The sequence below is a fragment of the Rousettus aegyptiacus genome, unplaced genomic scaffold, assembly GCF_014176215.1.
Source record: "Rousettus aegyptiacus isolate mRouAeg1 unplaced genomic scaffold, mRouAeg1.p scaffold_m13_p_5, whole genome shotgun sequence".
NCBI lineage: Eukaryota > Metazoa > Chordata > Mammalia > Chiroptera > Pteropodidae > Rousettus > Rousettus aegyptiacus.
The window spans coordinates 27,700,019-27,713,776 of NW_023416308.1; positions in this window are offsets into that span (position 1 = coordinate 27,700,019).

A 13,758-nucleotide genomic window follows, 5' to 3' on the forward strand; every position below is an offset into this window, starting at 1 on the left:
TAGAAGACAACTCACTTTCAGTGGAGGAACACTGAGACCATTAATATATTTCCTAATCTGTACTAGACAAAGTGACCCTACACTTCCGTCCTTTATGGGAGGCTGTCAGGGCTTCTGGGAGATATCCGAGCTATACTTTCTCCAAGGAGATCAAGAAGTCACTGCCTCAGCTCCAGCTGTACACTCCATACCTCCGCTATCCCCCTACCTCTGCCCTATGCCTGGACTAACTTGGGAGCATCTTCTCAGACAAGATATGCTTCTCCGGGCAGACTCATCAGGACTCACAATTCTAGCAGCCATGAGTTTTTGAGCTGGGCAGAATCTTTAGAAATTCTGCAATCTCATCACCTTTCAGATGAGTAACCAGAATCAGAAAGATTAATCTCTTACTTAAGGAAAAGCTGGTAAACAAATTTGCCACGTCACTTCAAAGCTAATGGTAACCTATCTGTAGGAACCTATCAGCTCCCTATTCAGCTCCCAAATGAGTCCAGAGGCCTATGTTTGGAGCTAGGGTAACCAGTACTAAAGAAAAATTCAGATTAATTGAACTGTTGGCAGAGTAATTCCTCCATTTTCACACCAAATGTCTGGGGACTCAGTCGATAACTCAGTAGACCAGGGAAAGGAAAGAGCCATCCAATGGACCATGAAAGATCATCATGGATTCACTGTTTCAAAATGTGCTTAGGACTAGAAGTCCAGTAACCACAATCAGCTGCAGCCATGAACGCATTGAGAGGTTTATAGAAAGCCACATTTATTAGTTGTTAATGTACTCTTTATTTTGGCCTAGTGCTAATGAATGATTAGAAGTAGATTAGTTTGTTTTGAGCCTTTCTGAAACACCATTTCAATAAATGCCAGATTTCCTCCTAACATTTTTATCCTGGACTCTTCCCTTTCTTCCTCAACATAGCCAAGACTATTTCTGATCTAAAGGACCCGGAAGACAACTAAGAAGATCAAGATGTCTCAGACATTTATACACATCTGGTTTCTACTTGAATTCTACCTCCGCAAGTAGGCTTTCTCTGTCTACCCTCTTCTCTCTTCTCTCACTAGATTATGTCTTCTCATTATATGTTTTAGTAGTGTGATACTTTCTCTTTTTTAGAAAGAATTATACTGTAATTATTCATATAATATTTGTTGCCTATGTTTATTATAAAATTATTGGGGGCAAAAAATAGATTAATCTCATTTAACATTGTTCCTACAATTCTTACCATTGTGCCTGAAATCTAAAGTAAAGGCTAAATAAATATCTAATGGATGGATGAATAAGTGGATGGATGGATGGATGGATAGATGGATGGATGGATGGATGGATGGATGGATGTATGGATGGATGGACAGTGAGCAGATAGATGGTAGAATGACTACAGAGATGGAAAGGTGGATATTTGAATGCTAGCTATATGCTATCTAATTTACCTATAATTTCTTAACTTTGGTTCTTTGATCCTTAATCCATCTCCCATCTATGGTGCTGTTGTCACATGACACAGTATCAAATTCTGGCACCCAATTTTGTCCCTAGAGTACACATCACACACTGTTTTAGCATAAAGCTTTTTCCAATTGACACAAAAATAAACCTGTCGGGAGAACAATTTATCTTTTACATAGCACAAAGTGAAGTGAAGAGCTGACGATTAACCAGAAAATTCAGGCTGTGTAAACAGATGGAATGAGTCACCACTTCACACCAGATTTCTTTTTGTCTGTTATCTGGGTAATTCAGTCTACATCTGGTATGTTTTTCCTTTTCCTTCTGAGTAGTGGCCTCAATACATCCTTCATCTTATTTTCTCTTAAGGTAAAATAGAAGCAATTGACTTGTGATTCCTAGATTTACACTAGACTTCTGGGTTTTATTTTCCTCCTAGCTTTCTCTCCTGGAGTTTCAGGTCCAAGAAGCCCCTGAAATACATCACTCATTCTTATCAATAGCTATTGGCCATGGAACACCCTTCACTGTATACAGGTTTGTAGAAATGACATCCCCGTAGTATTTTGGAGTAGGATGAGCAGAGTGTGGAAACACTTCGGTTGTATAACCCAGTATTTTAACTCTTAATAAATGTGTAAATCAATTACTTACAACACCATTTTTTTAAAAGCCACATAAAGAGATGACATAAGCTTGAGTTCAGCCTTTGCACCAACCAGATGGTATCTGGAATAACCAAATATGCTGACCTTGCTCCAAGGGAGAGGCTCGTGACCATAGAGAATCTGGCTCATTATCTAATAAAATTGAACTTCTAATTAGGGCTGTCTCTTGCACTTGTATCATAGCTCATCCCTGGCCAAAGTATAATATGATACAGTCCAACACTTTTTACCTTATTTTGGTGGCATTTCAAAAATGAATTTTTAGAAATTCTTGGTATTCGGATAATAAATATTTCTAAAGAGCACCAAAAGAAACAAAAAGACTAATAGTAAAAATAGCAGTGTTGCTCCTGGCTAGAGTAGGGCAAAATCTTCAGATGGATCAGAGGTACAGGAGGGTTGATACTTATTCAGATTATAGAGAAGGTCAGCTCTAAATTGAAGGAAGCTTAAAGTGAAGATTTTACAATGAAATCATGCTTTCCTCTAAAATCACTTTCCACTATTGAAATTCAAGGACTTTAATCTTAAATCCAACAACCATTCTGCTTTTTATTTCTTTTCCAAATAGTCATTATTTCAATCAAAAAGTAATACATTTATTGTTTAAAATGTGGGAAATATGGAAAAAGTAAAAACAGAAGATTAAATTAATCTATAATACCTCATCCAGAGGTAGTCAGTGACAACATTTCAATAGTTTCTTTCCAATCTTTTTATGTAGATGGGTATTTCTTATTTTATATAAAATAAAACACATCATATATCACATAGTATTTTGACCTATTTTTTTCTTATAAATCTTAACCTCCTTTTAATGCCATTAAATGATTGCTTTCTATAGTATTTTTTTTAAGTTGTGTGATACGCTTACATGTATTCCCAAAAAGTCTAGAAATTTAGCATAGGACCAAACTTTTATTTTATACTGACTCTTTTATTAATAAAAAGAATTATGAGACCTGGATTCAATTCCTAGTTCTAGTCACTAGTTGTATGTTTTGGGGCAAGGCCTCTGGGCATTGGCTTTCTCATCTATGAAGTAAAGACTACATAATTGGTTTCTAGAAAGTCCAAGAGGAAGACTTCTGATACATAAATCATATAATGCACAGTTTCTTTATTATTTCACTTTGCCTCCACTATGTATCCTCCATATGAGAGGGATTTCCCCTTTCCCTTCATCCTTTGATTTGTTTTCCTTTTCTTTTTCCATTTCCTTTCCCTTGAAACAATGAAATGTGATGCCTTTGATCTGCTCAAGGGTGGTTGGCTTCTTCCATGCTTCTGCAAACTTGGCACCACTCTCCTGCTGTGAACTGCGAGGTCTGTTTTGAGCCCCAAACACAAAGCAGGTACTTCCATGTGCTTTCCTGCCATCAGGCGCATCTCAGGTCCACACCCCTGGTGTAGAAAATTGACTCCTGGAACTTTAAGTAAGTCTCTGCCTTCTTGAAGTCTCCAGCCAAGGAGGAACTATGAGAAAATGTAAAAGGCACATTCATTTTCTTTGGACCAGAAACAGAAACATTAATCTCTTCCTCTTTTAAAGGGGCCAATAAGGATTTTGTGTTCGACATCAAAGAGAAGCTAGGAAGAGAAAATGTTTTTCCACTGTAGCCTATGAAAATGAGTGGGGTACTCAATTTGCCCATCACTTGGAATCTAAAGGAATTCCTGAGATCTGATGCAGTAGTTCATAGAAAGATTTGCTAGGTCTCCTAAAACTTCTACATGCCATCCTGCACAATGAAGTTCTCAAGGTGTTTTTCATGCTCATTGCCTGAAAGGAAGGATGTCCTCATCCCTGCTTTCTGCCCCTCAGGTCTAACAAAGTTACTCAAGTAATTGGCTCAAGACTAACAAACATCAAGAGATTAAGTAAAGATTTGAATTTTATCTCTGCATATTTCTGGAACCTGTCAATTTGGGTATCTCTCAAGTAGAGCCAATATCTCTCTAGAGTTTTCTGTAGCATAGCCATTGGAATGATACGAAGAAGCTTCTGATATTTTGCATTTATCGTGAATCCTATTGATTCCGGAGACTTGTAATTCTGGTGTGAACCGGGAGGAGAGTGAGGAATAGCCCTGGCACATTTCATTATCTCAGGAGGCGCTGATATTCCCACGTATCAGCGAGCAGGATTCCAAGGAATGGTGATATCAGATCACTAAGCACTTTCCGAGATATCTTCTTCTTGATTGTTTCTCTCTCATCTGTATTGGTGTTACTGAACACAGCAATAATATTCATTGAACTAGGCACTAATCCCTATGCTCCTAGCAGGTCCTTTCTTATTGAGATGCTGAAAAATTAAATAAGATAATAGAGAAAATGTTTTGAAAGTAAAGTTCTTTGCATATGAAAGGGATTAGAGATTTTGTTTATGATAGCTCAGATGAATTCCCCGTCTGTCTCATTGCAGCAGTCTTATAATATTTCATTGTTAAAACTGCATTTGCCTCATAATAGGCAAGTGTCACAGAACTTGAATCACTAGATAAACACTACAGGGAAGCATATTTCAGACCAAAATGATGACGTGCTTTTGAATATTTAGAGCCATTCAAAAAAAATAAAATGAGTGCCTGGAAAGACTGCAGTGGAGCTGCAGGGCCAACCAGCAGGGATGCTGTCAAACAGTTTCTTGCATTGGACCAGACAACAGTTAAGGTTCCATCCAGCTCAAAGAATTTGTGAATACACTATTGTGTGATCACTATTTATTTATTTATTTATTTATTTATTTATTGTTTTTGCCTACAGCACCTGGTCTTCCTAGGTGGTCTCCCATCCAAGTACTAAGCAGGTCCAACCCTGCTTAGCTTCTGAGATCAGACTGGATCGGGTTTGTTCAGGGTGGCAGACTCTCTAACCACTATACTATGGGACCACGTCCTACTACTGATATTGTTAAATATGTAAATGACTTTAATGCAGAAGAGGATGTGTTTTATTTCAAAAGCATCAAACTAGACATAGTTGAATAGACATTACAGAAAGGTAAGCTTTAGCACAACAGAGGAACAATATTCAAACATTTAGAAATGTTATATAATTAATCGTTTCAAACTTGAGCAGACATATCTATGGAAGAATAACCTGACCAAAGTTAACCCACCAGTGTTAGATCTCAAACTTCCATTTTTTAGATTCTTAATCCAGTTCTGCGTTCTCTGCCTCATGTACCACCTTCAATCCAAGGCTGCACATACTTGAAAAATTCGTATTTTAAAAATGAGAGGGAAGCTATGTGTTAGCGACCATTTCCTGAGAGTCTTCTTCTAGTCCTTCTGCCTTATAATCCTTTCCTTTCCTAGACTCTCTCTCTTTCTCTGGGGAAGAATTAAGTTAATAGGCTTGGGCTTCTCTCAGACCTGCAGAAACTATATTAAATCGAATGAAAATTCTTGGCAGGAATTTTCTATTTGTTGTTGGATGTTGGATGTGGTTACTACCATCTGGATGCCTCCACCTTGCCCCCGTAGCAAAATCTTACTCAATCTTCATCTCCTCTCCTCTCTGGACCTTCCCTGCCTGAATTTTCCCTCTTTCAGAACGAGCAACAGCATCACTGTGGGATCAGGTATTCATATTACCCATTCACATTTCCATTTATCTTGTACATAAACCTAATAAACATTTGCTGCCTTACACACTAGTTACTTGTTTACATTCAGGATAAAGACGATTCATTTATATTTGTATCCCCAGTATCTCACTTGGTGCCTGGCCCTTAGAAGATTCTCAGTATAGGGTAATTTAACTGAAAATATGCATAGGTTTTAATGGTTTTTTTTTTAGAGTCTAAAAGTTTAGTTGCAAATGGATCTTGTGACAGCCTCCAATGCAACAAAGCATGAGTATCTTGAAATTTTTAAACCTAATTAAAAATCTTCCCAAATGTCTTCTTGAATTACTATGTAAAATTATCAGAGAGCAAGGTAACTCCTACCTCAGTGCCTTTGCATTTGCTCTTCCTGATGCAGTGCTACACAGTTCTCTTTCTCACTTCGTCACATGAAGATGCTGACTTATCATTGAGGTCTTACCTGACTATTCTATATAAAATATAGAATATTTTTTATATTCTATCCACCTTGCTCTGCCTTATTTTTCTCCATAACACTTGTCACCATATGATATACTATGTGTCTATGTGTTCATTTTATTGTTTGTTTCCTCTCTCATTAAGAGGAAAGATACTTTGTAGGTTTTGTTCATTCATTTCTGTGTCCCCTAACAGAGTGCCTGGAATATAAAAAGAGTTTATTAAACACTTACTAAACAAGTGAATGATGAATGAATTAATGAATTGTTGGAAATAAAAAAAAATTTGTAAGTCAAAGAAGTCTGTTGGAACAAAGAGCAAAAACGTAAGGTCACAAAATATCAAATAATATAAATTAAGAGACATAGAGGGTCAATTCAGAGTGTCTGACATTCACCCTTATGAGGGTTCGCAAAGAGAAGAGAGAAAATATAGGGAAAGGAAAAAAAAATCAGAAGAAAATTTATGAGAACTGAAGAAAATTACCAATCTTAAAATTGAAATTTCATCAAAGATAAAAGAAGAAAGAAAAGCTTTTAGAAAGAAGGAGGAAAGTTATCTACAAAAGAATTGGAATAAGATTGGCATAAGTCTTTGCATTAGCAGCAATGGATGCTAAGGGATAATAAAGTAATGTCTTAAAATTTTTAAAGAAAAGTTATTTTGAACCTAAAATTCTATACCTAAGCTATCAATAAAATATAACAACAAAAAAAAAAGTTTCAGGCACACAAAGAATGTGAAAGTTTACCTCTCTTAAAGCCTTTCTGGAGAAATAAGATGTGCTCTAGCAAAATGAAAATAGAAACAAAGAAAGAGAAGAAAATAAGATCCAAGAAACAGTGGACCTTATTGAGGAGGTAGATGTATAGTAGGTATAAAAAGCAACCATAGAACAAGAAAGTGTCTTTAAAATAAAGTTGATTCTCTTTTAACATATAATTATTAAAGTGGATGATAGGTGAAAATATAAACTGCTTTAATTAATAAGAAAAAAAAAATCAGAAACACCAGCAGGATAAAACTATATAAGAAAGTCATATGATAAAAAATAGAATGTGATCTGATTTTAACCAATTCATGGAATATAAAAAAAAATTGTTTAATCTTAAAACTTGGAATATTTTTCATTGACACACATGTTTGGTGACAGAATTATACCTCATTCTATAAAGTCTAATTATATAATTTGATTCTGTGGTGAACTATCTTAATTTGAATACTTAATTATCTTAATACAAATGGGATTTCAATTTTTAGAATCAATCTATAGGCAAAGCATGAATGGTTTAATTAGGGTTACAAAACTGAATGCAAATATTATAACTTTGATATCAGAAGGTGGAGGGTATCTAAAAAGGTGGAGAGAAACATAGAAGTGCTAATTCCTCATTTCACATGGTATAAGATGAGATGTTCAAAGATGATAAATTAGGAAATAAAAATTTGAGGTGTATTACTCAAAGTTTTAATGATAACTAAAATAAAAATTGAAAAATCAAAGATTAGGAAACTGATGGGATTGGGTGTAGTGTAAGTGAGCTATAGATTTTATGTTTTCTATTTGGTCAGTAGATATGATTTAAGTGATTAAATCAAGAGGTAACAGTAGAAGTGTATTACATATAATATAGAATTAATTAAATTACCAAAAAACTAAAAATGGAAATAATTTAAGTGGTTGCCTTTTGGTAGTGTGATTGACTGTAAGGTGGGATTGATGACTTTCATCTTTCATTTCATAATATTCTGTTCTATTTGACTTTTCATTACCATATGAATATATTATTCCTATACTTTTTTTTAAATCTCTATTTTTAAAAGATGAGACCATTTGTATTGGAAGATTCTGGCCTATTTCACTTCCTTTATGACATGTCAGTATAGATAAATCTGATGAAGAAAAATATGAAAATGAAAACTTGGCTTTATTTTTCTGATATAGTTTACAAGGAAGCTCTGAAGACCTGTGGTGGAAAGACTATAGAATTTGGAATCAAAAGAAACAGTAACACAATCCAATATATATATGCCTTGCTGTTAAATTGCACACCTGAAACTTAGGGGATTTCGTTAACCAACGTCACCATAAACAGACAAACAAACAAACATAAGAAACAGAATCTTAGACAAATCTTTTAATACATTTCTATGCTTCAACCTTTCTACCTTTCAATGGGGTCCTTGCCTGCAACGTTTTACTCCTTTATTCAGAGTCCCGAGGAGCAGAGAAGTTCAAATGCTAAGTTATAGGAAACTGTGGCAGTGGTTGTTTTCCGCCTATATGAATCGGGACTTGCAGGGAAGAGCGGAGCAGTTTTTATGGAGATTTTGCATGCAAATGAATGTGCCAAATGTCGTTTGAATTACTCAGTATGATTTCTAAGTCAGCAGCCCTGATTCTCCCTCAGAAGATCTTCATGCAGAATCAAATTTCTGCATGAAGATCTTCTGAGGAAACCACTGACTTACTGAACACTCTGCAGCTACAGCCACCCACACAGCTCACAGCACACTTCGAAAACACACAGGTGGAGCAGGGTGAAGAACCTCCTTCACAGAGACCTGCAATCAGCCTCTTCCTCCTATCTCAAAGACCTGGATTTTAGTCATTTGTCAACAGATTTTGGGTAACCACCCACTCTATTGCACTGGGTTCCGAGAGGACAGTGGAAAGTGTCCTACAGACTTCTCTCTCTCACTTACAAGCCTGGCTCCCCTGGATTCTAAACAAAGGGCTCTCCAGTTCCTCTCCCCAGAGCGATGGTGTTTCCATGGGGGCCTTGGGTTTGGGGTGGGGGTGGACAGGAAATATACAGTAAATAGAAAACAAAAATGATTTGTGCAAATCCTCATCTGGAAAGCCTGCATTCCCGGTTGCCTGCATTTATAATATTAAGGGGGGAAATTACAAATAAGGCAGTCAATGAGTTACCATGAATCAGGTCTTTGTTCTTTGGCAAACCCTGCCTGGAAAGCTGAGTTCAGGCTACTCATTGACTTGCAGCATCGATTTTATAGAAATGACTTTAAAATGTGCCCAACGCCCTTTCTCCTCCCGCCAGGCCAGAAAGAGTAAGAAAGGGTGACCACACAGTTATATACCCTGTGGTCGTGCTTATGAAAGAGGCAAAGTCTATGCAGTGTCTGTGTACTCCCCCAAAATTGGAAAGGAGGTGAGAAAATTGTCCCATGGAGAGACCTTGGAGCAGAGAAAGGGAGCCAGCGAGAGTAATAATTCTCCTGGCTCTGTTATATGCCACCCACATCCATGGGCTAGCTACTCTCTCTGAATGCCAAACCTGCCCTTCCTTGTCACCCTGCTGCCAAAATGTAGCTTGAGAAGACAGCCAGAAAATTCAACAGTCCAGGCAAAAGAGTTTGCCTGGAGGCAAGATCATGGAGTTGGGAAAGAGGGAAGTAAAGCATTTTATCCAACTGTATATTCTTTTCTAAGTTCAGAACGCTTGTACTTTTAATTCATTTGTCTTCCAGATAAATCTGGGGAGCAAACTGTATTTTCTACAATTAATAAATAATGAAAGCAAAGCTCAGATTTGATTGGGGTCATAGCCAAATTGCTATGGACCAATACGACCATATCAATAGAACCAATATCAATAGGACCAATGTTCAATAGGATTACATTCTATTCCCTGGTCTTCTTATTTTATGGTCTTCCCCAGACCACATTACCAGTAGATGTCATTATCTGCCCAGCAGACAAATGCTTGACAGTAGAAATTCTAACCACTTTGCTGAAAATTAAGATTCAGGGGAAACTTTGCTAGAGCAGGAGGGACTTGAGGCCTCTCTTCCTTAACAGAACTGGAAGACTAGATCTCATACTACCCTGACGTTAAAGCTACTTCTTGTTTTACAGACATTCAATGATGCCTCACTGGCATTCAGATCTTCTATCTCATTCAAGCCCTGCCCTCTACCCCCCAAAAAGATACTGGAGATGTTGGACTATATGTTTTCTCTACAAATCTAAAATATGATTCCAAGGGGTTTATTTTTATATTATTATTATTGCTTTTGTTGTTGTTGTTGTTGTTGTTGTTGTTATTATTATTATTATTATTATTATTATTATTATTATTTTGTGCTTTGTTATTTATCTCCCCTGGTCATGAGTCTCCTGCACATCCAAGGAGAGATGGGTTCAAATATTTCTCATCTAATTTTAATTCCTATATGAACAAAATAAGCATGATGGCCTCAGATCACATTTCCCTGTGTGGATGGAAATGAAAATTCAGCATTTCTCTCACTGGACAGCTTGCTGTTTTGATGCTCCTGCCATTATTAACATGGCAGCTGTCACAGCAGTTAGCCATGGAAAGACCCATTACCTCATCTGACCTTGTCTCCCTGCCAGGACGGGATATGGGCCCTAAAAATGCTTCCTGGTCTAACCACCGTTTCAGGGTTTATTAATCCTAGGTTACAGCAAACATGGCTTTAAAAAACAGGAAATAGAGTCTCATCTTAGTTAATTATGATACCAGTTATAACAATGTAGTTAATGGAGGCTTTCTGGGAGCGAAGCTTGCATTTCCATACAAGGCTGTAGTGGAAGTTCATCTATTATCAGGGATTTGAGGTGTGCAGCTATGATACCTTTAATAGGACCTTGAGAGTATTGTGTATTTTTACATGCACTTTCCATTGGACAATCAGAAATAAAGAAAATTATACCAGTTTGTGGAATTCTTAAATTGGTCTTAATTCACTGAGCTCCTTATGGATAAATGAAGTGTCTCCTTTGCCTTCAGTTGTGGCCGGCACTTAAGAAACGCTCAATAAAAATTTAATTAATTTTTAAATTAAATTTAAATTTAAATTTAATTTAATTAAAGCCCAAGTTTATTAGGGAGGGGCTAAAAGAGACTCTGGCTTCCTTCGTATGTGAGGAGCCTGGGTGCATAATGTCTCAGCTCAAGTTTAAGAAGCAACTCTCCTACTAATAATGACATTATTAATAAGAATAGAACCAAAAATAACTACATACTTATACTTGTCCTGTTGACATACATCATCTCATTTAACAACTTAAGAGAGTTGGTATTATCATTCTCATTTTGCTGAGAGGAAAAAACATGAGGCTATAAGAAGTTAAATAATTTGTCTAAAGAAATATATGCGTAAATCTGAATTCAGATTCCAGTTAGTCTGACTATTAGTCCCATAGAATTGACCACAGTATTATATTGCCTTTCTGCTCTTGGTTTATTTTTGGAGAACAAATGCTTTCAGAGAAGAGAAGTGAGAGACAATATCATCGCTGCTGTCAGATAATTTTAACTCTACCCTCATTACTGAGACCGTTGTTTGCCTTTCCCACCCTCCGTGGTCCCCCTCACCGGGTCTTCCCGTGCTCCACTCTCCCACTTCCTCTTCGTATCCTCTTTCCTATGACACCCTCAATGATGGGCGAACTAGGAAACACGGCCACAGTCAATGACCTCAGATAACTCCACTTTCCGTCCATCTCTGCCTCAAGCTGAGGAGAAGAAATAATCTTACAGGTGCTAATTTCCACGAACCAGCAACAACTAATGTGTACAGTTCATCCAGCACCTTCACCCTCAGAGACTTAACTGATGTGCAGGCAACCATATAAATTAAGCCAGGCAGGATTATTAACCTATTTTACAGATAACAAAATCGAAGTTCAGAAATCAAATACAATTGGGATTTGAGTCAAATCTGATTTCAAATCTCATCTGTTTTCCACAAAATTACAACAACCTCTAATGAAAGTCAGATCCTGCCTATTCACACCATCTGCTTCATCTGAGATTTCAAGATCCACCTCCTGCAGCACCGACATCTTTCATGCAGGGGAAGTTCGCTTGGTGAACAGAGGCATTCTACAGGATCATGTGTTTATGTTGTGTATAAGATAGTTCTTCTCCTTGCATGTAAACCACATTATTTTTATTTTTTTAAAGTCATTTCTGCATTGCTTTAAACATTATCATGATAAAAAGGGAAATATATGAGGTTTTAGGTATCAATGTAACTTTTATCAACAAGTCTAAACAGACATATGCATCTATAAATACAGTATACAAAGCAGGGAAATGTGAGTCAAAAGACCTGAATTCTAGCCCAGATCTCCCAATGAATTATAAGAAGCCTTGGGAGAGTCTCCTCTCTCCAAGCCTCAGTTTTTGCAAAGGAAACAACAGCGATGTCATAGAAGATTCCTGTGGAGGCCAGCATTAAAAACTCAGTGTTTTTAGGATTCTTGGCTATGCTGACCCTGGTTTGAGAAGGGCAGGCATACTTGTTCTGAGTAATTACTATTGTAGGAAACTAGTGTTTTCTTCCTAGGATGACCAGGCAAAAGGTGTAGATAAGAAGATGTGCAAGGAACAGAAGGTGTGTGGTAGGGCCGAGTAAGAGCAAGCTGATCTACTGGAGAAAGAACAGCAGTGCTGAGAAACGATCACTGTCACTGAGGAAAAAGTTCTTTGAGCCCAGCTGATGATGCTGATGACTCTCCATGGGTGGTCTTCAGGCTTCCTTTCTTCTAAGAAACCTATTACAAAATGGGCTCTGCAGGATTAACTCATCCAAATAACATATAATAAGCCTTTCTGTGTTTCAGATATTTGATAAGAACTGAAAATAAAAGATAATGCAAGATCTGTTTTTAGCTCTTGTAGTTTATCAGAGGAACAAGTAACAAGAAGATGTAAAATTTTAGTGGAGACTTTATTAGTAAAGAGTTAGATGAGGGAAGAGTTAGAGAAACAAAATCTGATTATCTCTGAGGAGCCTCTCATCTCCAAAATTTGTATAATTGTTCTTTGCATTTGAACATCACATTAAGTAAGCCCATTCGTTTTTTTTCAGATTAAATTCTCATTCGCCGCCTCAGGACTTGGAACACTGTCCCTAAAATTCTACTATTCCTTCCCTTGTGGTTTGTTAGGACATGTTATTTTCTATCAACTCATAATATTCTTCAACTATTTGATGCGTGGTAAGTCCTAGTTCCATAACTACATAAAAAGCTCCTTGGGGGCAGAATCAGGACTCATGTTTATTTTGTTTATTCGACAATACCTAACTGAATATTAGTACAACATATTTGTTTACAATAGATTGTACTTCCTCCCCAATCTGGGCACATGGTAGAATCTCACTTCCCTGCGTCCTTGAAATTGGGAGTGGCCTCGCTTTCACTGGTGAAATTAAAGCACTTCTGGCAGAAGCTTGGAGAACCAGCAGATAGTTTCAACCATTCTGTTTTTCTCTCTGGCATGTGTCAGGTGACAGCTGCTTATCAGCCTAGGGCCCAGAGTAACTCAGATACCATGGAACAAAGTCTCCTGTCAACCTGAGATGTTCTTGTTAACATGAGTAAGAAGTATTGTCTCAAGCCACTAAGGTTTAGCACTTGTCACCACAGCATAACCTAGCCCGGCCTGACTGGTACAGAAGTGTTCAACGAATATTTGCTAAGCTCTGTCCCAGTGACTCAGTTGCAACAGATAAGCAAAAGGTCAATAAATTGGGTTGGCAATGGCCTGGGTAAAGACTACCTTTATTCACTGGAAAAT